Genomic DNA, 27,914 nt, shown 5'->3' on the forward strand with positions numbered 1-27,914 from the left:
CGTTACAGTAGTCACATCTAAACAACCAAATATTCCCCTTACTCACCTAAAGCATCTCAATATTCAAAATCCAAAATGTTACAGAAGAGATATATACCTTACTCTTAACCCAACTCTCCTCTTAAACACACAGACTCTATTTCAAAGTCTGAACACAATTAAAATTTTAATACAGGCTCACTCATCTCTCAACTACAGTCCCAGCTGGAGTATGGCCTCCACTTTCGTGTTTGCACTCTGACAAAAATACACAAATGCTAGAATAGATTTGTAGATTCATGCTCCTAGCAGACCCTTCCTTAACCACTACAAATTACTGCACAACATCCACTGAATCAGTGACTAAAAGGGCTCTTTCTCCTCTGAGTTTTAAGTTTCTACAACAAGGCTACTCCCCCCTATAAAAAGTGAACTCATATTTAAGAAAATCGTTATGATCCAATACACAAGCCAGCTTCCCTCTAACTGGCTCTGCAGCAGGTGAAAATACCTTCTCCAGAGTGGGGCCTGCAACTTGAAATCAAATTTTAAAATTTCTCAAGCTGTTTTTGTACTTCTACATTGGTTATAGCTTGGCTGAACAACCATATAAACAGGAAAAGTGTATTTTTTTGTTGGGATTGAATAAGAGGATGGCAGGGAGAAGTGGAATTACTGACATTTTCTATTGTTTATCAGGACGCACCTGACAAACTAATAGTCTGGTTCCTGCTTCTGGACTTAAGGTTTCCACCACCCTGAAATGGCTTTAGTTGACCAAGATATGCAGTCTGAAGATTTTCTTGCATATTCAGCATTGGACAGTAAAGCTGTAGAAAGTTTTGCTTAGTTATGGAACATTAACAGATCACCACCAGCTTACTGTAACTAACATATCAGTAAATCGCACATTGGTTAACTGTGAAAACAATGTAAGGGGCCGTTCATTCAGCACCCAGTGACCGCAATTAACCCGGAACTGTAACATTCTGACACTAGCTACAATCAGGGCTATTTATTAATATTTTCAATGTTCATGAACTGCAAAAAGTTGTTTCTTTCAAGATAAGCGAGGCAGGGTGATTGTAAATAGCCCTGGTTTAGGCTACATGGCCACAGCAGCTAAAAAGTGTCTACAATTACCAATTATTCTGAAACCCTTTTGATGAAAAGTTCAAGTGAAAGGCGATCTTACAGGCACATAGAAAACACTAATAAAGAAAAAAAAAATACACAGCAAAAAGAACTAAGCAAATATTAAAAAAATGAAACATCACAACTGGCATTAAAGGAAAAGAGAAAAAAAGTGTGAGGCAAAGGAAGACAACTCTGTAGTAATTGCACATTTTTCAAAGCCAACACAGCAACTACAGGACGATGCAATCAGAATTAGCTTCTGATGTAGTACCCAATTTACTAGACACAGAGGCTCAAGTCTCAAGAAGGGAGTCTGTTTAAAACATCAGACGTCCACTCTATAAAATGTTCTAATTTAAACTACTTCAAAGTTCACTAAGTCTCAAGTAAAGTCCGTACATACATTAAACAGAGATCCAATTAGAAAAAAGTTCTAAAACAGGATTGCAAAATTACTGGTTCACCTTCAGACCTCAAAGAACAGCAGCAAATCATTTGAGCTGTGGGGTAAAAACACAGATTTACTTCCGTGAAAAAGGGGTAATGTGGGATTTAGAATTCCAGTCACAAATTAGAGACAGCATGGCATTACGAATAAGCAATAAAGCTGGGCACTGCTGTAGCAGAACAGTCTGCTCAAAGGGTACTCCTTTCACTCATATGCTCCAAACTACTTTGACAGTTACGGATATCATATACTGAAGAGTAAAAAAAACTTCAACAGTGAAGAACGGAGTATTTTCAGTAGGACATTTCAAACCTAACATTTAAGTGTTACTTTGCTCAAGTGTTACTTTGCTCAAGTGTTACTTTGCTCAAGTGTTACTTTGCTCAAGTGTTACTTTGCTCAAGTGTTACTTTGCTCAAGTGTTACTTTGCTCAAGTGTTACTTTGCTCAAGTGTTACTTTGCTCAAGTGTTACTTTGCTCAAGTGTTACTTTGCTCAAGTGTTACATTAAAATCAAACAGTCCTACCAATTTCTTGCAGTTCCAGTTCAATTTAACAGCCATTTCAGCATGTAGCCTTTAAACAAGACTGTTGCTTTTGATGTTTGTCAGTGAAGATGACAAAACGTGGAGAAAAAAAAAAAAACATGCATGCAAAAGTGGTGCACAGATACAACACCAGGGCCATCAAGCAGATTATGAAGGGCCTAAAAAGCAAAATTAATGGAAAAGTGAAAAAATGAAGTTATTTAAAATAAGCTACATTAGAAATGTATGCTGTACAGGGTCACAGGTTAAAAGTGCATTTATTACTTGTTGACTGGACTAGACAGAAAATATTACGAATTCTTTCAGCCATGATCACGGTATAAAATCAAGAGTAAAAACAAATTTTACTACGGTGGAATTACTGCCCATTCAGATCACCAACGCACAAAGCTGGTGACATAACATTTCTGAAGTATGCTGGATGCAAACAGTAAAGCAATGCACAAACTTGTTACAACTTTTGATATTCAAAATCAATACAATACCAGTTCTAGTTGGGAAGCATTAATCCTGTGCTTAGGATGTTACAAAGATTAAAGTATTACAATATTCCACAAGGATTCAGGTGTCAGAATACAAAAACAGTCAATAAAAGCACCTGGATGGATCAAGAAAGAGCTGATGCCAAGTTCTGAACAAGCACATAAGGTAACTGGTGAAATCCTCCAAGGCTATCGGAGTCCAAATTGGCCACATCCACCAAGGACAATCACAAGGCCTTCTTCGCATACGTCTGCAATCTCAAAAGTAACTCCTAAATCTGCTCTGAACTGGTGGTCAAAAATACCACATACACAAACGCCATAGATAGACAACCTACTAGCAGACAAGTTCAGTGAAAACTTCACCCCCTGTCCCCCCATCAGTAAACCAGGACATCCCCAACACCTGCCCCCCCCCCATCACCAGGGAGCAGATTAATGCCATCTCAAAAGGCAAAAACTACAGCCTCCATGGGACCAAACAATATCCCTGACTGTGTCCTACATGAACTCAGGCAAGAGCTCTCAGCACCACTAGACACCCTATTCAACCAAAGCCTGTGTACTGGCTTTGTCCCAGCAGAATGGAGCACAGCCACTGTCATCCCTCTGCACAAAGGTGGAGCGTCCACCGACCTAGGCAATTATAGGTCCATCAGCATAACTACCTTGATCTGCATGGCAATGGAAGCATCATGGACCTTATAAACAAGGACACTGACAACCTCCAAATGCTTGCTCTCACAGTTTGGTTTTGTCAAGGGAGATCATGTCTGTTAAACTTGGTTGCCTTCTTTGAAACAGTCACCAAAGCCATGGATGAGGGCAAGACAGTGCACACTGCCTACCTTGACCTAGCCAAAGCCTTCAACACTATACCACACTGACACAATAGATAAACTCTCCCAGCTAGGCATCAACACATATGTTGCCAGATGGGTAGCTAACTGGCTCACAGAAAGAACCCACTCAGCCAAAATAGGGGAAGTCACCTCTAGTAGTAGACCTGTAATAAGCGGCATACTCCAAGGATCGGTCTTGGGGCCTCTACTGTTTGGAATATACTTTTATGAGGTGCAAGCCAAAACCAGTGGTCTGTGGCTGACCAAGTTTACAGATGACTGCAAGTCGGGCACTGTCAAATTCCCGTAGTGATGTGAACATCCTCCAAGAGGGCCTTAACCAAACTAATATCTGGTGCCAGAAGCATGGCCTCAAATTAAATGCCTCATTGTCCCCTTTGGGAAAAATGGTGCCCCACTAATTATCACATTAATAAAAACATACTAAGCATGCAATCAGTTGTGAGGGACTTGGGCACCCAGGTTGATGGCAACCTGACTTCTGACCACCATGTTGCCTCCATTGTATGGAAGGCTTTCTACATGGCCCACCTCATAAGTAAGGGTATTTCATCCAGCAACAAGGAGGTCATAATACCCCTGTACTCCTCCCTTATCGGACCCATTAGCGAGTGAAATGACCCCCCCTTGCCAAGCACATGCAGCAGCTAGAGAGACCACAGAGGTTCCTGACCAGGAAAATCCAAGGTCTCAAACACCTATCCTATACAGATTAGAGGGACTGTCCCTCTACTCAGTCTCGTACAGACTGCTAAGAGGTGACCTGTGTCTGGCACACAAGGCCATCTCAGACTCAGCCTTGATGGAGTTGCTGCATATCCGTAAGCCAAACTTCACTCACACAACTCGCATGCAAGGTCTCAACCTGGTCTGTGACATTAACAGACCTTGTTGGCTGGATAGATTTGTGTCCCAATGACCCCCCCAAATCTGTGGAATAGACTTCCTTTCCATGACAAGCAGAGTACCTCACTACCCCTCTTTAAGAGGAACCAGGACAACTGGATGGGAAACAGAAAATATACCCATGGGATCCCAACCTGTGTCCCTACTGGACAGGGAAAACGGGTGCTGACTTTGTGGGAACATGGGTGAAATTCTTGGCTAGGCTTATAAGGGCCTTTGGGCAAATAGCCTAGTACCGTCCTATGAACCAGTGACAAAACAGCAACCTAGACAGAGGAAAGACCACTGGTGACTGGAAGGATTGAACTACAAACTGGGGAAGGAAATGAAACAATTTAAGGGAACATCATGGTGGGAGATATGGTGAGGAGACATGTTGACTGCCAAAACCCAGCCTGAGGCCAGTCACCTCCATGACTGCCCTCATGGACAGGTCTTATCCTCTGCTGGCCCACTAGTCATTGTCGGGCAACCTATCAACTCTGCCAGTTGCAGAACAACATACCCCAGGCTGTCAGCTAGGTATCCCTGGGGGTAGGATGCACAAGAACTTGTATTTAAAAGGTATGAAACACATAACACAAAGCAAAGCTGTAAAAAAAAAAAAAAAAAAGTAAAAATAATTAGCTGCAGTGTAGCAGGTGCCCAAGACAGATATGCAAATATAATCAATTCCATACACATACCCTACACTTGGGCAGATGAACTGGTATCCTCTCGCACTCTAGACATAAATCAGTCTGCTGTCCTCTTACCAGGTTCTGAAAAGTGTGTGTGTGTAAGGGGGGGTACATATCCACAAACACCAATAAAGGAATACATCATAATAAGAATATCCACCAATGTCTAAGCAACCAATAGTTATTACCACTCAATGTAGAACTCTGGCTTCCTCCATAATCCGTTTCTCCACTTCTCTCCCAACAGGCCATGGTACTGGTGGGGGGACTGCTCATCACAGCAGGTGATGCCCACAGTACCACTCACCACAAGATAATGTCAAGCAACCACCATGTATTGGGGGTCCTCATAATTTCCCAGCATGCACACGAAGTGGTGCCAATGTGGGGGGGGGGGTAAAATATGTTTTAGTCTCCCTTCTGCACCATGCAAGATCCCGTCCACACACAGCCCTTCAGAAGTCATGGCTTCTTTACGGATTAACATCTGGATGAAAAAAGCGGTATAAAATTCATGTAGACACACATAGCACAGGAAACATGTGATACACAAGACAGCATGGCAGAGAGATGTAGCCCAATGCCAGTACAGTCAGACATCAATTATAATAGGCACGCTGGGCTTAAAGTACCGGACTTGCACTTACTATGCTGTACCTCCATGGCTGTGGAATAGAACCTCTAAGGAGTTGCGAAAAAGAGGTCAAGGATTCCACAGTCCCACAGAAGTCACAGATCAATTTTTTGAAAGTGCAAACCACTCTACGGTGTATGGCATGCATGCACAGGCAAGCACGAGCCTCCCTACACAGTCTAGGGCTGGTACACACTGCATTAAACATGAGATTCAGACACATTCCGCCTAAACTGTCTCTTTAGCAAAGCTGCTATGAAGCCCAAAATTGAATGATACAAAGCTGTCACCACTACTAATTTTATGTGGAATAGTAAAAGCCACAGGTAGGCGAGGTGAAGGACAAGTTAAAATGTATGAATTTTTTTCTTGGGAGAGGGGTGCTCCACAACAATCTGGTGACAAGAGACGAGCACCACAGCAATGGCTATTTGCATGAAATAAGAACAACAATCTACAGAGCAGAAGTGGTAAAAATCTGCTATAGTAAAGGTACGCATGCCAGGGAAAGAAAAGATATAGATATGTAAGTATTTGAAAGAAAATCTGAGCCATGTACACAGCTGGGCCAAGAGAAATCCCTGCAAAATCAGAGTATACTTTTTCAGCTATCGATCCTGCTGATCATCTAGCCTAAAAGTTTAACTTTGGATTCTAGAGAAGTCATTTAATTAAATTAAATGCCACAGTAAATAAACGATGCAATGTCTTACATGTTAGATCAAAAGCAGGACTACTGTGATAATTACAAAGTGAGAAAATATACCATGACGCTACATGTCAACAGTTTCAAAAAGATACACACAAACTACGTAATCACCACCTTTAACACAATGATTCTGAAACAGGATGTGTGTTGGTAGCAATGGTTTTCTTTAAACTTGTGTCATCTAAATCCACTCACTTAATATAGTGTCTCTGAAACCAACAAAGGGAAGTTTGGTTTACTTGAGGTTAAAATTCTGAATCAAACCTTTTCCTCAAATTTCAACTGAGCAAGCCAGAAAACAAGTAAAATATCTTTCAAGCTGACAAAGTTTACTTCAATACAAGTAGGAGATGTAAAACTGAAACCGAAAATACATAAAGTTTGAGACTGCTTTTATAATAATTATGATGGTAACTGTCAATTCTCACCTCTACTCCAACACTGAAATACTTTGTCTACAAGAAATAGAGATTTTAAATAAAATGTGTAATAGTGTTTAAACTTCAAATTATAAATATATATTCTCAGTTGTAAATGTTTGCATACTAAGATGCCTATCACCTCTCTCAATTTGGAAACAAGGAAAAAATGCCAGCATGTGAAGGCAGCAACAGCAAAAAACAGTACTTGTGACACCAAACCAGACTCTAAAAAACATAGTTCACTTTGGCAACTGTGCCATTCCAGACTGTCTTTCTTCTGACAGTGAAAAGACCACAACCAACAATTTCAAACATCAGTGGTGCAGGTACAGCAACCATGTGCTAAAAGATGCTAACCAGTACACTAAAGCAATTCATTTTGAAGTGGGCAAAAGTTCTTGGTCCACGCAACATTTAAGAATAAAAAGGGGATAAAATTCTTAAAGGCAATGTGCAGTAATAAGGGCAGTCTTGATGATCATAATGATGAATGGTCAGGATTCCCCAGATTTTAGTCTGTAACAGGGTATTCCCTTAAAGTAACTAACTCATTAATGCAGTTCCAAACAGAAAATAAAGCATTTTAACCTGGTTTTTGAACTTTATTTTCTAGGCATGTCCAGCTACTAATGAACCTCGTTGTTCCGTCTTCCAGTACTAAACACACCCTGTATTACATATATGTCTGCATATTCTACAGGGGGAAGTTAGGCTTGCTGGCAAACCAAAACAAAATGGTTGCAGTTAATGAACTAAGTCAGTGGTCACGCAGCCATCATCTGTGAAGCCCAGTATTTCCTTTATGCCAAAACATGCTGCTTGACCATAGGTTCCTCTGACATGTGTGTGTTCAGAATCTAGCTTTACTAAGCAGGTGCACATACCCACCCTGTGCACAGAAATAACAGTCTATGCATGTACCTCCTAGACTACTGCAGTTGTGCATCTGACAGGAGTGAACCCTTAGCCTCCACACCAAGGGATGGTCTAGTGGATAAATCCACCACATTCCTACCAGAGTGAATGAAATACCAATGGTCACTCAAGTCTTACTCCTGGTACCAACTACTCTGCAGTTTCCATTATTTAACAAGTATGGGTTACTGGTGTCACAGTAGCAGGGGACAAAATACTGGACCCGCAGAATGGGCATAAGCACACTTACTTTACGCTACTTTAGCTTAGCATTCTCACCATACTTCTTCAGAGGCACCTTGCTTAACCATCACAGTCAGAATGTGTCTGACCATAATCACAACTACTCTGTCCCACTGTACCCCATACTTTCACACTAGTCTCTACCAAAGCCAAACAATTATAGCTGTAAGACAACTGCTGCCACTCCTGTCACATACACGATAATACATCAAGTCAACACCTGATCAAACCTTAACACACAAATAACCTAACCAGTAGCCTCCCACCCAATGGGGCAATTAAAAGAAAAATGCGAAGAGAGTCAAGTTTGATAGCACACTGACAAAATGTTAAGGCCACTTAATCTTCTTATGAAACATTACCATCTCTCTGATGAAACTTCATAAACACACAGTAAACATTTAGCGTTCTCCGATCACACACGTGGTCAGTGAAGCTGCAGCAGACTAAAATGTTATCCACTTAAATGTTACCCACTATTACAAAAAACACTACCCAACTGTAAGTGTAAATACAACTTTGAGGAGTCTCACAGGCACTTTCTAAACAGGTACCATTTCCCACTTCCAAATGTTTCACACAAAAAATAAATATGAAAGGCTTTACTTAGCTTCTTTGATACGTAAACAAACTACAAACATAAGAATCATGTCATCAAGTCAATTTGCCATCTGTCTCTGTTCAGGAGTTTATTTGAAAATAAAATGAAACTAAAAAGGAGTGAAGCTGCAAACTTAAAGAAATAACTTGCAAACTAGGCTGAGAAATTGCCATGGAACAGTTACGCAGATCTAAAGTGTGTGACCAGCTACCATACCACATGTAGCATAATAATACATACAATTAATCAAGTCAGATAATAAATAACTGAGCCAATACAAAAAGCCACAACACAACAATGGCAGGGTAGTAGACATTGACACCCAAGTTCAAACAGTATACCTTTATGTCAAAGGGCCAGCAGGCTAGAAAGAACCAAGTGCCACTAGCTGGCATGCATCTTCCAGGAGAAGGAAGGCTTAAGGGAACAGCAGGACAGGGATACACTAACACACCAAATACAACCATGTGGTATCTTAGAAGTGCAACATGCTTATACAAGAAACCGGTTCACTTAATGCTTCATGCACAGCCCTCATAACAGCGAGCAGAAGAACCCCCTCCCCCAAACAAAACAAACACAACTGAAGCAAAATATCAATAAGTTATAAATGTCACACTGGGGGAGGTGACAATTTCAAAAACAGCCTATTAAGATGAAAGAATGCCACTTGCACAAGACGACTTTGCTTTTGTCCTGTGCGCTCTCTCTCTCTCATAATAGGAATTCTGCAAAAAGGCCATGTCAGGCTGCACATAAAAGAAAATAAATCAAACAAGTCCATCCAATTTGGCTCACTAGCATATAACACTATTTAAACTACACAAATTTATGACTTAAATACTTTTACAGCCTCATGTCAGCATCAGTTTCATCTCTGTAGGGTGTTAGGAGGCCAGCTCCACTCCTGACGTTTTTTTTTTCTTTCAGCCCCACCAAGAACTCGTTATTTCTATTTAGTGCACCGGTACTCAACTTTTCGGTCATGATACCAATCACAGTACAAGGAGTCCAGACTCATGCCACAACTACCTGAAGCAACTCAGGGTGCGCTATGTGCATTTTACTATGTGAAGAGAGGACCCAAGAGTGTAGCCAGGACATACTCTTTGTACTCCAAGTACATTTTTGAAGTGAAATTTCTTTAGGCATGGTAAAGTTCAGAGTGAAACTCCACTGGAACAGTAGAATAAAATCAGCATACAAGAAAAGCACCACATATTGTTGTAACCAACCAAATGATTACCCTCCACTCAACTGCCATATGCTCACTGCACACTTTCAAAAACCAGAATAAATAAATATATTTTTAAATGCGTTGTGTGGAAACTGACTCTTCCATCAAAATGCAGAAAGGCTCAGTGCAAGACCACTGTATTACTACTAGGTATTCAAAAGTAATTATCTTTGTTAGGTACTTAATCCAGTGTGATGGTCTTTTAATGCTAGGGACGTCTGTCTCTATTCATACATAACTAATCCACCATGTAATTCAGTAAAACTTCAAAATATTTAAGCCAGAGTCCAGAAAACACACACTTAGGTTATGGTGCTAAACTATTTTTATATGATTGGATTTCAAAGAACCATACCGCAATGTTAATGCACCTGAAATGGCTCAGTAGTAAACAGCTGCATGCATCCCTCACAAAGTTCTAGTTCAAAACCTGTATGAAAAGACTGTTTAAGAAATGCAAATCAAACTGTGCCATAGTACTCGCCACAGATAAAAATGAAATATTAGAATATCAAAGGACAATGTAGGTTCTGAAAAACATATTACACATTAGGGTTTTTGCTTTCTGTACAAGATGCAGTCTTTCTATATTCACTTAACACAAACAGATGTCAGACTAAAGGATTTGCATGGCAATAACTCCAGCAAGAAAAACAAGTGGCAAGGACAGCATATTTGTGGCTACTCTTACCATATGAACTGATACTGCAGACTCTTCTTCAGTGTTATGTTTAACCAAAATGTGGATTTGTGGGACTGCCTAGGAAGGAGGCTCCATGTCCAAAGGATGTGTCAATGTGCATTAATAAGTGTGTTTGCGCATTGTGTGTGGGGGGTACCGCTCAATTGTCTGTTGGGTTTTCTGACAACTGAGGACTTGAACTCACTAAATGACATATTTGAGTTTCAGAATTTATATCCTTCAGAAAAATACCCACCAACCAAATAACCTTTACTCTAGTAACTTTCTAAGTTTCTAAGAGCAACATTTAAAATAAGTCTCAATTTTAGGACCTTTGTTTCGCCATGTATAACTTTGTCCAGATTTCTTGTGGCAAGTGGTTGGCATGTATGGGGGGCATATATGTATCACTTGGTGTTACATGGAAACTGTAGCATACCACCAAGGTTATAGTTTTACCTGAAGGATGGAAGTTATCTGCTGTGGTGGACTGAAAAATATGCTGCTCTATTTTCCAAGTTTATTTGCATGATGCAACTGATTAATATTTCTGTGAACAAGCATCAGCTCATACAAATACACATGCCATAGATATTTACAGTTAAATGAGACAACATGAAATGCAGTGTTAAAACGAAAATTCACTGTCCTTGCCCTAAGAAAAACTTTTTTATAATTTCACCACCAAGTTTAATTTAACCACATCTTACAATTAAAATAGTGTGTAGCTACTCAACGTGATCTTAAAGATACTTTAACTGATGGGCGTCGAGGGGTGTAGCACTAAGAACCCCAGAGTACAAAATGGAATTTACTTGCTACACCCCTGAAAGGACCTACTATGCAATGCATGACTTTCCTCCTAAATGCCAGTTAACGTTTTAATAAACACCTTTTGGTTTCTTACTTAAAATGAATTGCATTCAACTAACATTTAAAACGCTAATCCCTACCACCACTGACGGACAAAAGTGTGTGCTTTAAAAAAATTCAGCAACGGCGAATAGTCCCCATCCGGACTTAAAACTTTCAAGGTCAGCTTGAAAAAATGTCCATATATACAGATGTCAAACAAAATGTACTAACAATGTACTCCTTCCTAAACAAGCAGCAAATGTTAATAGCACAATGGTATAGTTCAACACTACCAATGTTATGAGACACAATGGTCCCATTGAAGATCAGCTCAGCGCTGTGAAAACTAAGATACTCAATCGTACAAAAATGTTAGCCAATTTAAGACAAACCAAATGTGCGGGCACAATAATCACCCGAGGTCATTTAAAGGGAGGAACACAACCACAGCTGTCATTTAATACAAGAAACTTTTCACCGGCAACGGGTCAGCAACATAAAAGGTCAAACGGGAATAATCACACAACGACGAAAGCACATACCCCTTATGCAAAAAAAAAAAAAAGTTAGGTACACAACAAACCTTGCCAAGCGGCCGGGACGTGCCTCTGCGGGAAGCAGACGGCTACTGAACATTAAAGGGAGCGAAAGTGATAAAATACAAGCGACAGGTTAATGACACGCCAGAAGCTAGTAATGTACTACTCCAGGACCATCCCCATCCAGAAGTGCAATACAAACTTAGAATCTAACACAAATAATCCCGAATTCTGGAACTCCTGATTCTAAACAGAATCCCGAAAGCATAGACTGTAAAACTGTTACTAACTAAAAAAATAAAGATGTTCTCAAAATTTTGACAAAATAACGCACGAAGCCTCAAAACTGCCAGGCTAGAGAGAAAAACCCAAGTGTACACAAGTCAGTGTAGTTTATTTCCCACCCTAGCAGATTAAGGAATTTATCAAGCAGTCCTGGTGACACGTCGCTTACAAAGGAATGCACCCCAGCTCTCCCTGTCACACGCTGCTCCCACTGCCAGCCACGGCTGGGAAACATTCGCGGGCACCACTGCCCAGTCCTCCTCTCCCGCTTTCTGTCAATTATTCAGCAGCACTTACACTTACCTGCCTGGCAACCATTGTTCCGAGCGGCTGGCTAAGCACATACAAGTCCGCAGTACAAAACAGAATGCACAAACTCCGTAGGTACTCCTGGAATCACAGAACTACCACAATCCTGAGCAGCAAACACAAGTTGCAGAAAGAAAGGAACACCTTTAAAACTTGTCACCAGCAGCTATGAGATGAGTGCTACTAGGGACCCTCCGAATCCTGTTGAAGTACTGCAAAACCTATATCTTACTCGCTCCTTCCCAGAGAGCTCACGGGTGGAGTTCACTTAAGATCAATGCCTTTTCCCTTGCGCGACTACTCTCTCCAAACTTCGTAAAAGGGACGTAATGTGTTTTTCTACCTCATGGCGCGCTAAGGCAGAGCTCCGCAAGTTTCTCCCAACTTTATTCCTGAACTAATTTCCGACCCCTCTTACAGGCTTGCGCAAGGAACATCATGGCGCGCCTTGGTCACGTGTCTCTCGTCCTGTCAATCACAGTTCTCCTGGACACGAAAGGATGGGAGTAGAACGCGCGAGACAGATGAGAGGGAGAAACGAACTGTAACTGGAAATGAAACAATTGTGTAAGATTAAGAATTTCACTTCTGGTATAACTGAAAACGACGACTATAATAAAACATGCTCTCATTCTGCCTGTAGGAATGCTTTTCTTGCTCTCTTCTGTGTTTACTTGTTGTGGCTGATTTAGAGGAAGAAGTCTGGGGATACAGTCAGTGGCTCCTTCAAATATTTAGTTAAACGTACACATTTTGAGCTAATTTACTCGTTAATATAGTTTCTTATTCTAAAATGCACAAGTAGTTGCGTAGTTCAATGCACTTACACATAAGTCTGCATATTCACTGGTAATGAAAGTTTCAATCTGTCGTTGTGGGCGTGTCTTATTACCTGTATCGTGTTTATTACCTGGATAGTCACCTGTAATAAATAATACACGCCCACAATGACAATTTCATAATAGTTTTATTTATTTAAATCCGTGCAATGCGTTTATATAATTAAAACAGTTTTACTTTGCATTTTTTAGTAACGTTGGTCAAAATATTTTCCATCCTCGTGCATCCAAAATTATCCACCTCTGTAATGTACATACTTGGCATAAAAGTATTGAAGCATGAAATATCATGAAGGAAGGTAATTTATTACTTCATAACTGTTCTTAGCAGACTCAGAAAATATATGCCACTGTTTTATGTTAACTAACATCTTAACACAACAATGACCACAATTATCAAATTTGCAGACCACTGACACGATAGCTACTGCTATAACAGAAATCGTCAATCCTAAAAATTCACTTCGCCACCGGGCCTCAACCCATTGCTCTCAGTCAGGGACAAGGCTTAAGAGAATCAGGGATAAATCCATAAACATTTAGGGACAATCGAGGACACTTGTAAAATATTAACAATATTAACTTGAGACAATGACGATTGAGAGAACGTGACTTATTATGCGTTTTCTGAACTAAAGAAGTCCGCAACTCTACTTACTTTCGTCATTTACTAAGTGCAATTCACCAAACTTCAACAGTCACTCAGCAGCTTTAAGACGATTTAAGTGGGATATACCTAAAATTTGAGTCAACATCAGGAACGTCCCCTGAAAAGCAGGGACCTATGAGAGGCATGCATCAACTCCCCTTTTTCTCGTTTTGTACGAGGGATCACATCAGCTGTGACCGTCATAAACAGCCAAAATGTTCACACCGCCGGATATAATTACAACAATCCAAAAGTGAATGAATGTAGTTCATAAGTTTCCATTTCTTAGATAGAAGGTTGTCTGCTTCAAACTCCTGCTGCCTGTAACAGTAGTCTGCAGTGTTATGCATGCATGATGATAGCAAAAATACTGGTTAAGGCAAGGTTGTGGTTCAACAGATGTGGATAGGATGCTAGAATATGAGGCGGAGAGGCTATACTGGCAGATATATAATATAACGTATAAACTGATTGGCATTGGGCATAACTCAATACTTAAACCTTCTTCAGTACTAAACTTTACATAACCCTACGTACCCTTGAGATGGTTTCCAGTAATTTAGAGGAAAAAAATCAAATATACCGAGCTGATTAAAATAAATCAAACAGTGAATGAATATATCCATTCAAAAACGACTAGAAAATAGTAGCTTTAACTAGCTACTCAGTTGACCCGATAAAACCGCAAAAATCAATGGCTGAAATGAAGAAAAGACTGTCTTGAGTATGAGGCTTCTCAAGAAAAGCAGTTTCAAAAAATAGTTGTTAGAAGACAGAGCTCCCAAAGAAAACATAAAATCTTCTGTTATACCAGAGAAAATGGAAGAGGAAAGGAAATATTAATTTTCTGAAAGCACAAATAAGCAACTTGGCTAGTGTTCAACCACAGTATTTGTTAACTGAAGGGGCACATCATGTGTATGCCCCAATCTTGACCATGAGATAGCAGTCTATATTAGTAAAGATGCAATCATACCAGCAGAAAGAGTTGATCCTGACAAACTGTGGCTGAAAGGGAAAGAATTAAGCAGAGGCCTGCTTTATGTCATATCTCACTTTATATCATTAATATTTAGAAGAACACTAAAAGGGAAAAAGTAACTGTAAATAAAAATAATTTTATTATATTTATACATTTCATGATATAAACCGCAAGTTATATCATAAAGCTATTTTGTATGTTTGTCAAGTCAGAGGTTTTTGAAATGTGTCTGTGGTGGTCTTTTCAGTGACTATATGTTAAAGATATTAAAGTAAACATACTTTTTCTTAGTTGTAAGAATAGGCTTTACACAATATCAAACTAAGAAATGCAGGTCATAAGCAAGTTTAAGTTAATGTAATGCTGTGATATTGGGCTGAAGGGTGGGAAGTGGGGTGTAAAAGTATACTGATTATAGTGCATGTATAATTAAGATAATTTTGCTTGTTTTTACAAGGGTGGGTGTCTAGATTTATGTATTTGGTTTAAATTATAAACAATTCTTTTTGTGAGCAAATAGACTTGAAAAATAAGACAAATTTATGAAAGATATGAAAAATGGTAAGATTCTTGCATCTGCAAAGATACCAGCTTTTTTTCAATTAGCAAATGAACAAGTCTGCAGGTGGAGGCAGTTGGTCAGTGGAATTAGGAACATTGTGTTTTGAGTAAAATTCTAATTAATTCCTTCATGCATCTTAAAATTTGTTAGCTTTTTTAATTAACTGCTTCTACATGAAGAAGAGCTGTCTGTAGGTGCAACCAATTAATACTGAAAGTTCTGAGTATTCCTTGCTGAGGAAAATGCACAATTTAAATCTACAATGGCAAGCAGCTCAGTGAAAAAGAAAGCTTGAAATTATGGGAAGTGAGTAGGAGATAACAGCCTCCCCAGCAGCCTCAATACTTTAATGCATTTAATAGAACAGTGCACAATTTAGTTTTATTTAGCGATGGCCAGTGCACTTTTTCTTAGGGCTAAAAGTTAATGTTTTGTGGGTACTTACGTATTATCGCAACCAGATTTTGCGACGTGGTATACTTTCTTCTCTTTTTCTAAAACTACAACAAATAAGTGTAATTGGGAAGGGTGAACTGTTAAAAACGTTTCTAAGATATCGGTGGTGGGGTTGTAAGACGATTAAGGGTTAAAATTTTAGACTTTGCGGGTAGCGTGCTTTAAAGATGTCAAGAGGTAAATTCAGCGAGCATCTCAGTCTTCAGATAATAGTCTCAAGTCTGCACTCCTGCTTTCTGCTCTTGTAAATGACAAATTGGAATGGTAAGTTAACTTCAGTTTTCCACAGCATCTCATCACTTTCACTCTGAAACAGAAAACAACACTGAAATCTTCCTTGACGGATAGCGGTGTGTAAGACTGATATTAACCTACCATTCAGAGTGCTTTACAGCAGCAGAAAGCAGGACTCCAGACTGGGGGCTAATAATCTGAAGACTGAGCTGCTTGGTCCGCCAAACAGAAAAATGGAAAAGCCACATTGGTGTTGAACTGATGTCAAAGATACTATTTGGAAAGTACCGTACATTTTGTACACTTTCACAAAAAGCCTTAAGAAGGAGCTTGACTTTCCAGATCCTTTTTAAAACACATAGAGGATCACAGTCGCCCTGAATCTGTGGTTAGTGTAATAGAGCACATGGTTCTACACGCTGTCTTTAAAAAGAAATGCATGCATGAAGAAATATTTGTCCCCCTTGCAGTTGGCTGCCAAAGTCCAGTTTCCATTTCTTCTTTCTGCTCATGTTTAACCGGCAAAACCTATCAGTAGGAGTCAACAGACACCTTCTTACTCAAACATTCACTCCTTTCAAAAAAACATTAGGAGTTAGACAGCATTACAAATCTGGTTGCGATATTACGTAAGTACCATTTTTTGTGAAAGTGTACATGCTGTTTTTCACATCTGGGAGAGGAACAGAGATAAGAAAAGAACACATAGCAATCAGTGTAAATGGGAACACAGGCTCCAACATACACTTTATCATGGGTAACTGTCATTTTAGATTAGGTAATGCCTGTGAGTGCAGCTGTTTGAGAATTTTCCTTAAAGCAAAATGTCTTGAAAATGTGACATAGTTTCAAATGGAGATGAAAAAAAAAACAACTGTGCAAAAGTTCACCTGCCAAGCATTAGTGTGAACATGTAAAACACAAGCTGGAAATACACATTCAAAACTGTCATGTATAAAAGGTTGGGACAATAGCTTTTATAACAAAAGCTGCTCTATGCATATTAACTTGGGATGTAAATGACCTTAGAGGTATAGACAAAAATGAAGAAAAGGCTATTGAATTATATTGAAAATGCAGCGTGCAAACAGCAATGCTGCAAAAGACACAGTTGGAAAGAAATGAGCATATGGATTTGACAAAGGATTTTGGGGTGAATATTCAGCAGGAAATCATGGATACAGTGAAGGGAGTAATAATAATACTGATTTTAGAGGGGCTCCTATACTGATAGAAGATGAAAAAAAGACAATAATGGTAGATCTGCGTTAGTAAGTGGCTGTTGGCAAAGGAGAAGGATTAGACTAGCATGTATTCATATTCTATCAAAAACTGTTATTATGGCGCTTAAGAAAATTTTCATTAGGGAAAATTACTTATAGGCGGGGCTTGAACTTGATTTACAAAACTGAGGATGCATCAGGAAGATCTAGAAGGGAAATTATAACAAATGAGGGTGGATTTCTAAAGAAATTTATGAAAAGTTTTGGTATGGAAGATATGAATTCAGTAGCAGGAACTGGGGCAGAATTTACATATTCCTCAATGTACAATAACTGGATTAAACTGGATAGAAATTATATTTTACAGGAAAGTGTATTCAATTGAAAGCTTTGCCACACATCCAATAACTATTTTAGATCACACACCGATGAAAACTAAGATAAAAGTGTAGGGCAATAATGTAAAAATGAAACAAAAAGAGAGGAATGTAAGGAATGGGTAGTGGAAATTATTCAAGCATTATTAGAGAAGACAGACAGTTCTTCAGAAAGGACTGCTATTGTGTGGGATAAAATGAAAATGGAGTTTAAAAACAGGGCAGAAATAAAAGAGAAATATACTAATTATTGTTATCTGATTGATAAGAATATGTCTGGCCTGCTGCATATAAATCTAAAGGAGTTAAACGTAATTACACTGAGTGTATCTTACTATTCATATACACAATCAATAGCTTCCAGTTTCTGATTTTTTAATGATCTTTTCTTTAGTCTCTTCTCACATATCCTTAGCTGCCATAGCATAATCCTTTTTAATCCATATACTTAAATACTCCATCTTATGTTTCCATAGATATGAGTATTGCTGAACCAATTAATGTGTTGGTCTATAGTCAACTGCTATAGTCTGTTTTATCTTCATTAATTTTATGTTCTGAAAACACTTGAAACTGTTTCCCTCATCTCATATTTAAAATATCTCTGACTGCACTCTACACAAAATTGATTTACAATATAACATATAATTTATAACTTGAACATTTTATACAAATATTATGAAAAAACAAAAATTGCTTTACTTACAATTACTTCTTCAGTCCCTTCAGCGTCCTTCTAAACATTAATGATATAAAGTGGGGTATATGCTTTGCAGTTCATCCACCACTTTAGCATAGTCAACAAAAATCCAGTCTTTTTCATCTGCTTCTCCTTCTCGCAAAGCCACATTTCCCACATCTACTGTTTTATCTAATGGGACTGATGCTTTGCAGTCTCCTATTTATTCACCAATTTTGAAATATTGCTGCTTTTCCTCCTGGTGATTTCCCTCTCCTGACACTAGTCTCAGGTTGAAATCCAAAGTATTCCTGATTCTTCTAGTCAGCTCCTGTCATTCAAGCATTTTCTTTTGGAACAATGGAAAATGTTTCACTGACAAAGTCTTTGTATGTGCTTTGTCGTTGTAAGACGAATGAAAGTCAGAGTCCCCTTCTGTTTGCTGGCTTACTCCTTTTCGGCTAAACTTTTTGATTACATCTTTAGCCTATTCTGCATCCAAAATGTATTTGATCCTCCCAGAAAAATATTCTGAAGACAGCTGGATACAGCATCTTGAATCTCATAGCTGCCTCTTGATATTCCCTGATTGCTGGAATAAACTTGTTTCTCTTCTGCCTTGTGTACAGTGAATAATCATTTCCCAAACTCTCTGTTGTCCCTAATTTTTAATATTTTTCCTTTCTGACAATTTTTTTTCAGGAGAAACTTTTTTTCTATTGGCATGACTGCATCTTTACTAATATAGATCTTGGCTGCTTTCTTATGACCAAGAATGGACAGATTGCTCTATTCTTAATAGGATGTACTGTGGATCACTGAGAAAAAACACTAAGCCAGGCACACTGGTCACCACGAAAGTCCAAAAATCCACAAACTACCAAGGTAAAAAACAAGTTCTTTAATGTTCCAATACACCACACAGATTTAGCGCTTTCATTCCACAAGGGAATTTCATCAGGAGGTTCATCAAGTTCTGATGAAGTTCCCTTGTGGAATGAAAGTGCTAAATCTGTGTGGTGTATTGGAACATTAAAGAACTTGTTTTTTTTACTTTGGTAGTTCATGGATTTTTGGACTTTCCTGGTGACCAGTGTGCCTGACTGTTTGTTTTTTTCTCAGTTATTTGTGCTTTGTACACTCACTTTCCACCTTCTTTGTTTCTTGATGTACTGTGAATCAGCTGTCCAGTTGTCTATCTGTATTTTCATAAATTAATACACTTAATTTGGTAGAGTAAAACATCTCAGGTTTTATCTGTGTATTTTGTCTTTTGACTCTACTACTTTAAAAAAAAACAGCTCTTTTTGAGAAGCCTCATGCACAGTCAGCCTTTTCTTCATTTCAGTTTCTGATATTTGCCATTTTATTAGCTCATCTGCATTGATAGTTAAAGCTTCTTCTATTTTTTTCTCTGAGTGCATTTGATTTATTTTTTCCTCTGAATTGCTTGAAGACATCTCCTGTATCAAAGCTGAAACTTGAAATGCCTTTTGCTGAACATCTGCAAGACTCCTCTCAACGAGAGCTATCTCTTCTGCAATTTTCTCCAAATTTCTTCTTTGCTGACACTCATGCAGTATAATTACAAGCCAGTAAATGAACTTTATCTAGTTTTGAGAGCATTAGTGGCTTTTTTCACAATTGCAGTTTCACACAGGGAGAGGTCTAATCAATCTGGTGATCAGTGTGCAGCCATCTTCAAAAATTGACGTCTGATGTCATGCCAATACTACAAGCTCCAAGGAACGGACCAGTAGATCTTGAAAGTAGAATTTCATACAAAATACAGTAAATGGAATGCTTACATGTTATGAGGAATTGGAGCAAATGTAATAGGAGAATAGTATGGTTACTGTTGTAAAGAAGGACAAGAGTTGCATTTCTATTGATCTTCAAGATCCGAATAAACTGATTAAAGGACACTATCATCCATTGCTTACAACTATTATTTTAGGTATTAAATGCAAATCAGGAATTCTGGCAGATAATACTATCTATAAATCCCCCAGTTAAAAAAGGACAAAAAAAAAAACAGAACTACTTTCCAAAGTTTTGCTGAAATTACTCCTTCACCATTCATCCTATTCCATGCACTTACCACTGTGTGGTGACATTGAACCTAGTCCTGGCTCAACTCATGACAACACAGTGTTGAAAAAACATTTTAACTCTCAGAAGGACTAAAAGTATATCACAGTAATATTAGAAACTTTTGTAACAAAATAACTAACCTCCATATCTGGTTTAGTTTCTGTCAACTTGATAGTTTAGCTTTAATGTAATATCGTCTTAAACCACACATCTCAGATGAAAAAGTAATCCAATCTGGATATATTATCCAACCTGGCAGACCCATAAGAAAAGGAGGAGGAATATGTAGTCTGTACTCTAAACAACTCAAAGTACATGTCTCTCATTTACAAACTCCCTCAATTAACTCATCCAGTTTTACTAGTCAGACTAACTATAAACAAATTCTCACAACTAGTTAGCTATCATTTATACACAACCACAACCACACAACACCAGCATCACTATTCTAAAATATATTATATCCTGTATTTCACTAAATATTAAACACCACACAATTATACTGAGAGATACTAACACAAATTGGTTCATTCTTAAACATCATCCAAAAGGCACATCTAACATCAGCCTTTTCGGCTTTTCATAATTAATAACATACACAACTAGAATGGATAAAACAAATGGAAAAGAAAGTATACGTGACTGGAGTTTAACTACCAGTACTGGTAACATTCTCTCATCTGATACCCGATCTGACTGTCTTAATGGCCATCAACCCATCTTTTCATATAGGGACATCAAAAGGTTACTAAAACTATGTACTTTAGCTGGATAAACTGTAACAAGCATTTCAGCAAGGAAACCTCCAGCAACCTCCTTAGACAGTGTAACTAGTAAGCCCCTAAAAAATCATTCCTTAGGTGAAGCGATCAATTACTTCAACCACACATTCTTCTGTAGACTAAGTTTGATCACACCCCCCCAATTCATCAAAATAAAATAAATAAATAAAATGCTCCTGGATGTCAACATTAAACACAGATTTTATTTATTTATTTTTATTTTTATTTTACATTTGTTTTTAGAAACATGAAACATCTTTATTAAATTATCACTTATGACATAGGCAGTCATACATTTATATAAATGAAAACAAATCATGCTGAGATATTTTCAGTTGCAAACATTATGCATCTCATCTAATTTTTTATATAATCATTGTCAGTCAAAACATTACATAGCTCATGCCATTCCTGCCTTCCTTTAAACATATAGGAGCTATATAATGCTATGAGTTTAAATAAAAAACTCCACTCCCTGGAAGCTTTCTTTACCCAAGAGAATGCTGATGTCTGTGCGGTCTGAGACATGGTTTAAAGCCGCTGACAGCACGCCGATAGTGCATGATTATAATGCCTTCCACACATTTACAAAACCTACTTCACAGGCAGGGACTAAAGGTGAAGGTGTCTTTATTTACATAAAAAATATACTTTAAGGCTGGTCAAACAGGACAATGCACTTGAGCTGTTCCATGTTCAAACCAGCATAGGTAAAATCCAATACCACTTCCTTGCAAACTATAGGTTATCCTCTGTGACCCAGGAAACCCATACCATGTATTTAAACTTATTAGAAACACTAACCATCCAACCCAATACCATTTTCTTGGGTGACTTTAATTACCCCACTATTAACTGGGAATCCTATGCAACATCAAACATACATGCACAGAGATTCCTGGATTTTGTAAACACAGACTCCCTGGACCAGATAGTTAATACACCAACCAGGGGTGCAACCATACTGGATCTTGTCCTCACTAATATGAGAGAGTGCGGCACACTCTCTACTGTAATGTCTTCCCTGGTAAGGTCAGACCACAAAATGGTCTCCTTTGAAGTAAAAACAAAACCTGGACCCCCAGCTAAACCAGCAATATTCAGGAACTATTCTAAGGCTAACCTTCTGCTATTAAATGAGAATCTGTCAAAATTTCGAGCCCCTATAAACCCTGAGAACACTTCTGCCTATGCAGAACTGTTCACAGAAACCCTGTACAAGCATGATAATAGCTGCATAAAGGCAGCTGTACCCACCAGGAAGAAGTATAGCACTAACTCAAAAAACAAGCCACCCTGGTGGAATCACAAAATCAATCTGATATATAACATGAGGAAGAAAATCATGGCAAAAATTAGAAGGTGCAGCATCCAGCAAGATAAAAGCACTCTCATTAAACTAAGCAAACAACTCGGAGGACAAATAAAGTTTACCAAAGCCAAATTTTAGGTAAGTTTGGCCTCCTAGGCCAAGGACAACCACAAAGCATTCTTTATCTATGTCTGCAACTTCAAAGGCAATACACAATTGTGTGCAGAGCTCATTGTAAATGGAACCACTTATACCAAGCCAGAAGATATAGCAAACCTCCTGGCTGATAAATTCAGCTCAAACTTTACTCCTCTCTTCCCCCTCAACCTTCCCTCAGGAAATATCAAATATAACTCCCCTACTATCACTAGGGAACAGGTCCTTAATGTTCTCTCTAAGTCCAAGAATGCAGAATCAATGGGCCTACACAATATCCCAGGATGCCTTCTAAATGGCATGAAACATGACCTATCAGGGCCTCTGGAATTACTATTTAACTGGAGCCTCCAAACAGGCTTTGGGCCTCATGAATGGAGAAAGGCAACAGTCATCTCTTTGCACAAAGGGGGGGGGGCATCTACAGACCTTGGAAACTACAGACCCATAAGTCTCACTAGTCTTATATGTAAAGCCATGGAAAGAATTATCATGGAGATGATCATTTGAGATATAGTAAACCTCCAGACACTGGACCCAACCCAGGTTGGTTTTGTAAAAGGCAGATCATGCCTACTCAACCTGGTGGACTTGTTTGAGAAGGTCACCAAAGCAACGAATAAAGCAAAACCGTTCACACTGCCTACCTTGACCTGGCCAAGGCATTTGACAAAATATCCACTCTGGCATAGTTGACAAACTCAAGAGATTAGGTACAAACCCATATGTCACCTGGTGGATAGCCAACTGGCTGACAACCAGGACCCAGGCAGTTAGAACTGGGGAGTCCACCTCTACAAAGAGGCCAGTCACAAGTGAAGTCTCTCCAGGATCAGTCCTTGGACCGCTCCTTTTTGGAATTTACTTCTCAGAAGTCAAAGCCAATGTCAGTGGTCTCTGGCTGACTAAATTTGCAGATGTTTGCAAATTAGGAGCTGTCATTGAATCTCACACTGAGACAGACAAACAACTAGTGTCACAGCCATTGAGTAAAACTAAATGCCAAGAAATGCATAATAATATCCTTTGGGAAGTCATCCATCCCTGGTAACTATCGTATTGACAACACACCCCTTTGAGTTGACCTAGTAGTTAGGGACTTAGGGACACACATAGATAGTAATCTAGCCTTTGATCATTACGTGTCTACAGTGGTAAGGAAATCATTCCATGTTGTGTGAATTGTAAACAAAAGTATGGCATCTAAGTCCAAGGAAGTCATTGTTCCATTGTATTCGGCATTCATCAGATGTATCATTGAGTACAATGCCCCCTTAGGTATGTATCTAACCAGGCATATCCAACAACTGGAACATCCACAGAGATTCCTCACTAAAAGAATACAGGGCTTAAGTAATATGTCCTATGCAGTCCACCTCAAGGGCCCTATCCCTGTATTCTGTCTCCTACAGGCTTTTGAGGAGTGATCTATGCCTGGCATACAAAGCATTGTCAGATTCCCCTCTGATGGACTGCCTGCATATCCACAAAACAAACAGTACCAGAATTACCCATTCTAAAGACTTAAACCTTGCCTTTGATATAAATAGGACCTGCTGGAGAGATAGGTACATATCCCAGAGACCACACCATCTTTGGAACAGGCTCTCCATCCATGGGAAGCAGAGTTCCTCCCTAATCGAATTCAAGTGCAACTTGGACAATTGGATGGAAAACTGGAAATTCATCCCTGGTTTGGCACCTATATCTCTGATGCAGACCGGTAACCTGCAAATGGTTCATCTCCCAGGCCCATGCTTACACTTATCAAGGGTATCAGAACTTGTCAGAGATTTGGGATGCACGGCTAGGCTTAAAAAGGCCCCTGTGGTCGTTAGCCTAGTAAACACCTATGAATCTATGAACCTATGAACATCATTCCTCCTTTAAAATATTATTCTGTATGTATTGTTCCCACAGTTCCCATTTTCGTATGTAATTTGCTCCTACCCCATTCTAAAGATTCCACTTCCAGTTCTTTTATCTGTGTTACTATATTCACTACCACTAGTGTGGTTTAGTGACAGAGACTCAAACATACTGCCTATCTTTAGAAAGAATAAAGAAGTCACACTCTTTCTTAAAGTTTAGTCTCTGTGTTTCCAGTCCTTATCTATAGCCTTCTACTGGGCTATACTCACTTATTATCAAAATAAGCTCTCAGTCAGAGGCTATATCAGCCTGATCCTTAGGTTCCTTTACAAGCCCACACCTGTGGTTTCTGTTAGTGAGGTCTTCTACCTCTGCTAACTTTTTTAGAGAGGTTCCCTGACCTCTTCTCTCTAAACCTAATGGCCTGTTTGTCTCTCTCTAGCTTTTATTGTCTGTCTTGATCTAATTTGACAGGCAACTAACTCTGTCCAAATTTCTTAAAAAAAAAGACTGGAGTATGCAATGGCAGGAGCAAATTACACAGAAAAAAATGGGAATTGTGATAATATTACATACAAGGAAGGGATGAAATTTAAAAGAAGGTAGGATTTGAATGAGGTATGTAATGTTTGACTGACAATGACTGGGTAGATTATAAGTGATGTATAATGTTTACAACTAATTTTATGCCAATATGGTTTGTGATATATAATGCTTGCAACTAAGGTTATGTCAATATGGTTTGTTTTCATTTATATAAATGTATGATTGCTTACGTCATAAGTGATAATTTAATAAATATGTTTATTGTTTAAAAAAAAAGACTGGAGAATTCAAATTCAAAAACATTTATTTTGTGCATACTCCATGTGGGGGTTTCACCCCAACTCCCTGCTACTTTTTTATGTAAACTCTGAGGTCACACAGAAGTGGGTAAATGGCATGTTCCCCAGTCCAGTTATTACATTGATGTCACATCACTGTAGATCAGCTTCCTGTTAAACAAACAGTACAGGTAGGAAAAATATCAACAAAAGAAATGGTTTACTGACTTTACCAGACTCATATATAGTGTGTGTGATGCCCGTGCACTGGCCCAGCAATCAATGAGCCTCAATCCTCACTACTAAAACCAGTGAGGGGCGTCCATATAGGGAAAGGATAATAAATACACACACAGTAAAGTACAATTTCCCTTAAGAGCACACAGAGATCACAGTCAGTCTGGGGCTGGGCTCTCCATTTCTCTCCAGGTCCCCAATAAGATTCATAGGTTCATAGATTAGTACTAAGCTAACTGCCCTTGCGAGCCATTTTAAGTCTAGCCAATTATCCCTTGTGAGACTCAAACCCTGCACATTGTGTTTGTGAGGCAAACACCTTAACCATTAGGCCACCCTCCCACTGGCACAGCTATAGGGTCCAGATCTCAGCCTAGTGGGCAAGTTAAAACCTCCAGCACCTTCTCTGTCCAACCAGTGCTTCATGTCCCTGCCCAAGTAGCTGACACACACACACTTTGAGATGAGAGTTTATACAACCACACAGGCACTCCTGGGGAAGGCTGGCACAGGTTCTCCAGCTGTGTCCCTTTTCTGCCCAGTCTAAAAGGTACTACTAGCTGCCACCACCCAGTAATATTTATCAGCTACTCAAAGGCCCTAAAAAGGGTGTCCAATTATTATTGTGCAATATTATTATCCAAATGGTAAGTGTGACCTAACAGTCAAGACTTATTTGGAGTGACTTGGTACAGCATCACTATATACATCCAATGTACTCTTAGAGCTTAAATTATCTCTACACAAAGCAACCACAGTTGAAAGGTTTAAAATATGTAATAATAAATAATAAAAACACAAGACAATACTTACTACACAGTGCTAGTCAACAGTTCAGAGATCACAGAGAAATACTTAAAATAATACTGTAGCAAAATTCTAACATCAGCACAGAAAAACGCTTAATCTAATTTTCCTAATCCCTAGCTATTTCTAAGAGAAAACACAGTTCTAAATAACTGACATATAGAAACAGGCAGTGCTGGTAAGTTGAATGTTCTCAAGACAAAAATGCTCAGAACTCTCTGATTCTCTCTCTTTAAATTGATAACACAGAGCTGCTTCACATGACATCATTCTTCACACTTCTCTGGTGTTCCCAGGCTAACAGAAACTACATTTACATTCTTTACACTTGGTCAGAAACTAGAGCAATAAAGGACATTTATACATGCAAATTCTAGCCATTAACTCTGGCTTTAAAACAATAGGCAGGACACCTCCCTCTAGACAGATTGGCTCCAAATTTTAACATCAAAGACAGTCATTAAATGCTTGACTTGGCTTTCTTACAGCAGAGTGCACTGTTGTTACATTTTGCAGTTCAATATCCAATGCAGACTTTTCACATTTAAGAGAACAAGCCTGTGGCTAACATTACTATTTACAAATGACATAATTATCTACAAAATTCTGTCTGTCTAAGCTGGCAGCCTTCACCTGTCTCCACAGTGTGCATACATATGCATACCACATATAGGTCCATAGATTCATACTAGGCTATCTGCCCTTGAGGACCATTTTAAGAGTAGCCAAGTTTCCCAACCCATTTGGTGTTTCAATTACCCTTGTCCCCTTTATGGACTAGATTCATATTTCACATATTGATAACTGGGTTGATACAAAAGATTTTTATAAGAGCCCAAAGCATGGTATATATCATTTAGTAGCTGCCATTGTCCATTAGTAGAGTAGGGGACAACCATGGGGTAAATGTGTGTATATATACACTTTGATGGGAATTCATAAAGGTTACAATGAGGCAACTTTTTGTGTTAATAAACAGTCCTACCACAGAGTGTTTGCATTAAGATGAGTAGCACCATTGTGAGCTGTCTCTGCAGCTGTGCTAGATGCTAATGAGGGAATCTGGAGAAAGGTATATGCTAATTAGCCATGTGCTGTCTCCCCTGGAACTGCCTCCAGGAAGACATCTATGTACCAAACTACAGATTAGCACTACTGTTCCTTGTACCACTTGGTAATGAACAAAGCCAAAAGTCCATGTTCATCCATCATGGTAGAGGTAAGTGATGGAGAGTTTAGTGGTAAGGCAGGGTTAGGAGATGTGTGTGGGAGTGCATGAAGGGGGTTGCATGTGCATGTCTGCTTGGGAGATAGTGGTAGGGGAGTTAGGGAGTTAGGCAGGTGTGTGTGTGTGT

At 38.9% G+C, this 27,914-nt stretch overlaps 1 protein-coding gene across 2 annotated transcripts in view; it reads right to left on the reverse strand.

The window, feature by feature from the left end:
- UTRN (utrophin) overlaps positions 1-12,914 on the reverse strand; it is a 4,744,936-nt gene extending 4,732,022 nt beyond the window's left edge. For both annotated transcript variants that reach the window (XM_044069601.1, XM_044069592.1), the window contains exon 1: positions 12,469-12,914. The gene's annotated coding sequence lies outside the window, so the exon portion shown is untranslated. The remainder of the gene's footprint in view (positions 1-12,468) is intronic.
- Positions 12,915-27,914: the final 15,000 nt, after the last annotated feature.

The sequence above is a fragment of the Protopterus annectens genome, chromosome 1.part0 (assembly GCF_019279795.1).
Source record: "Protopterus annectens isolate FY-2018-M chromosome 1.part0, PAN1.0, whole genome shotgun sequence".
NCBI classification, from domain to species: Eukaryota; Metazoa; Chordata; order Ceratodontiformes; family Protopteridae; genus Protopterus; species Protopterus annectens.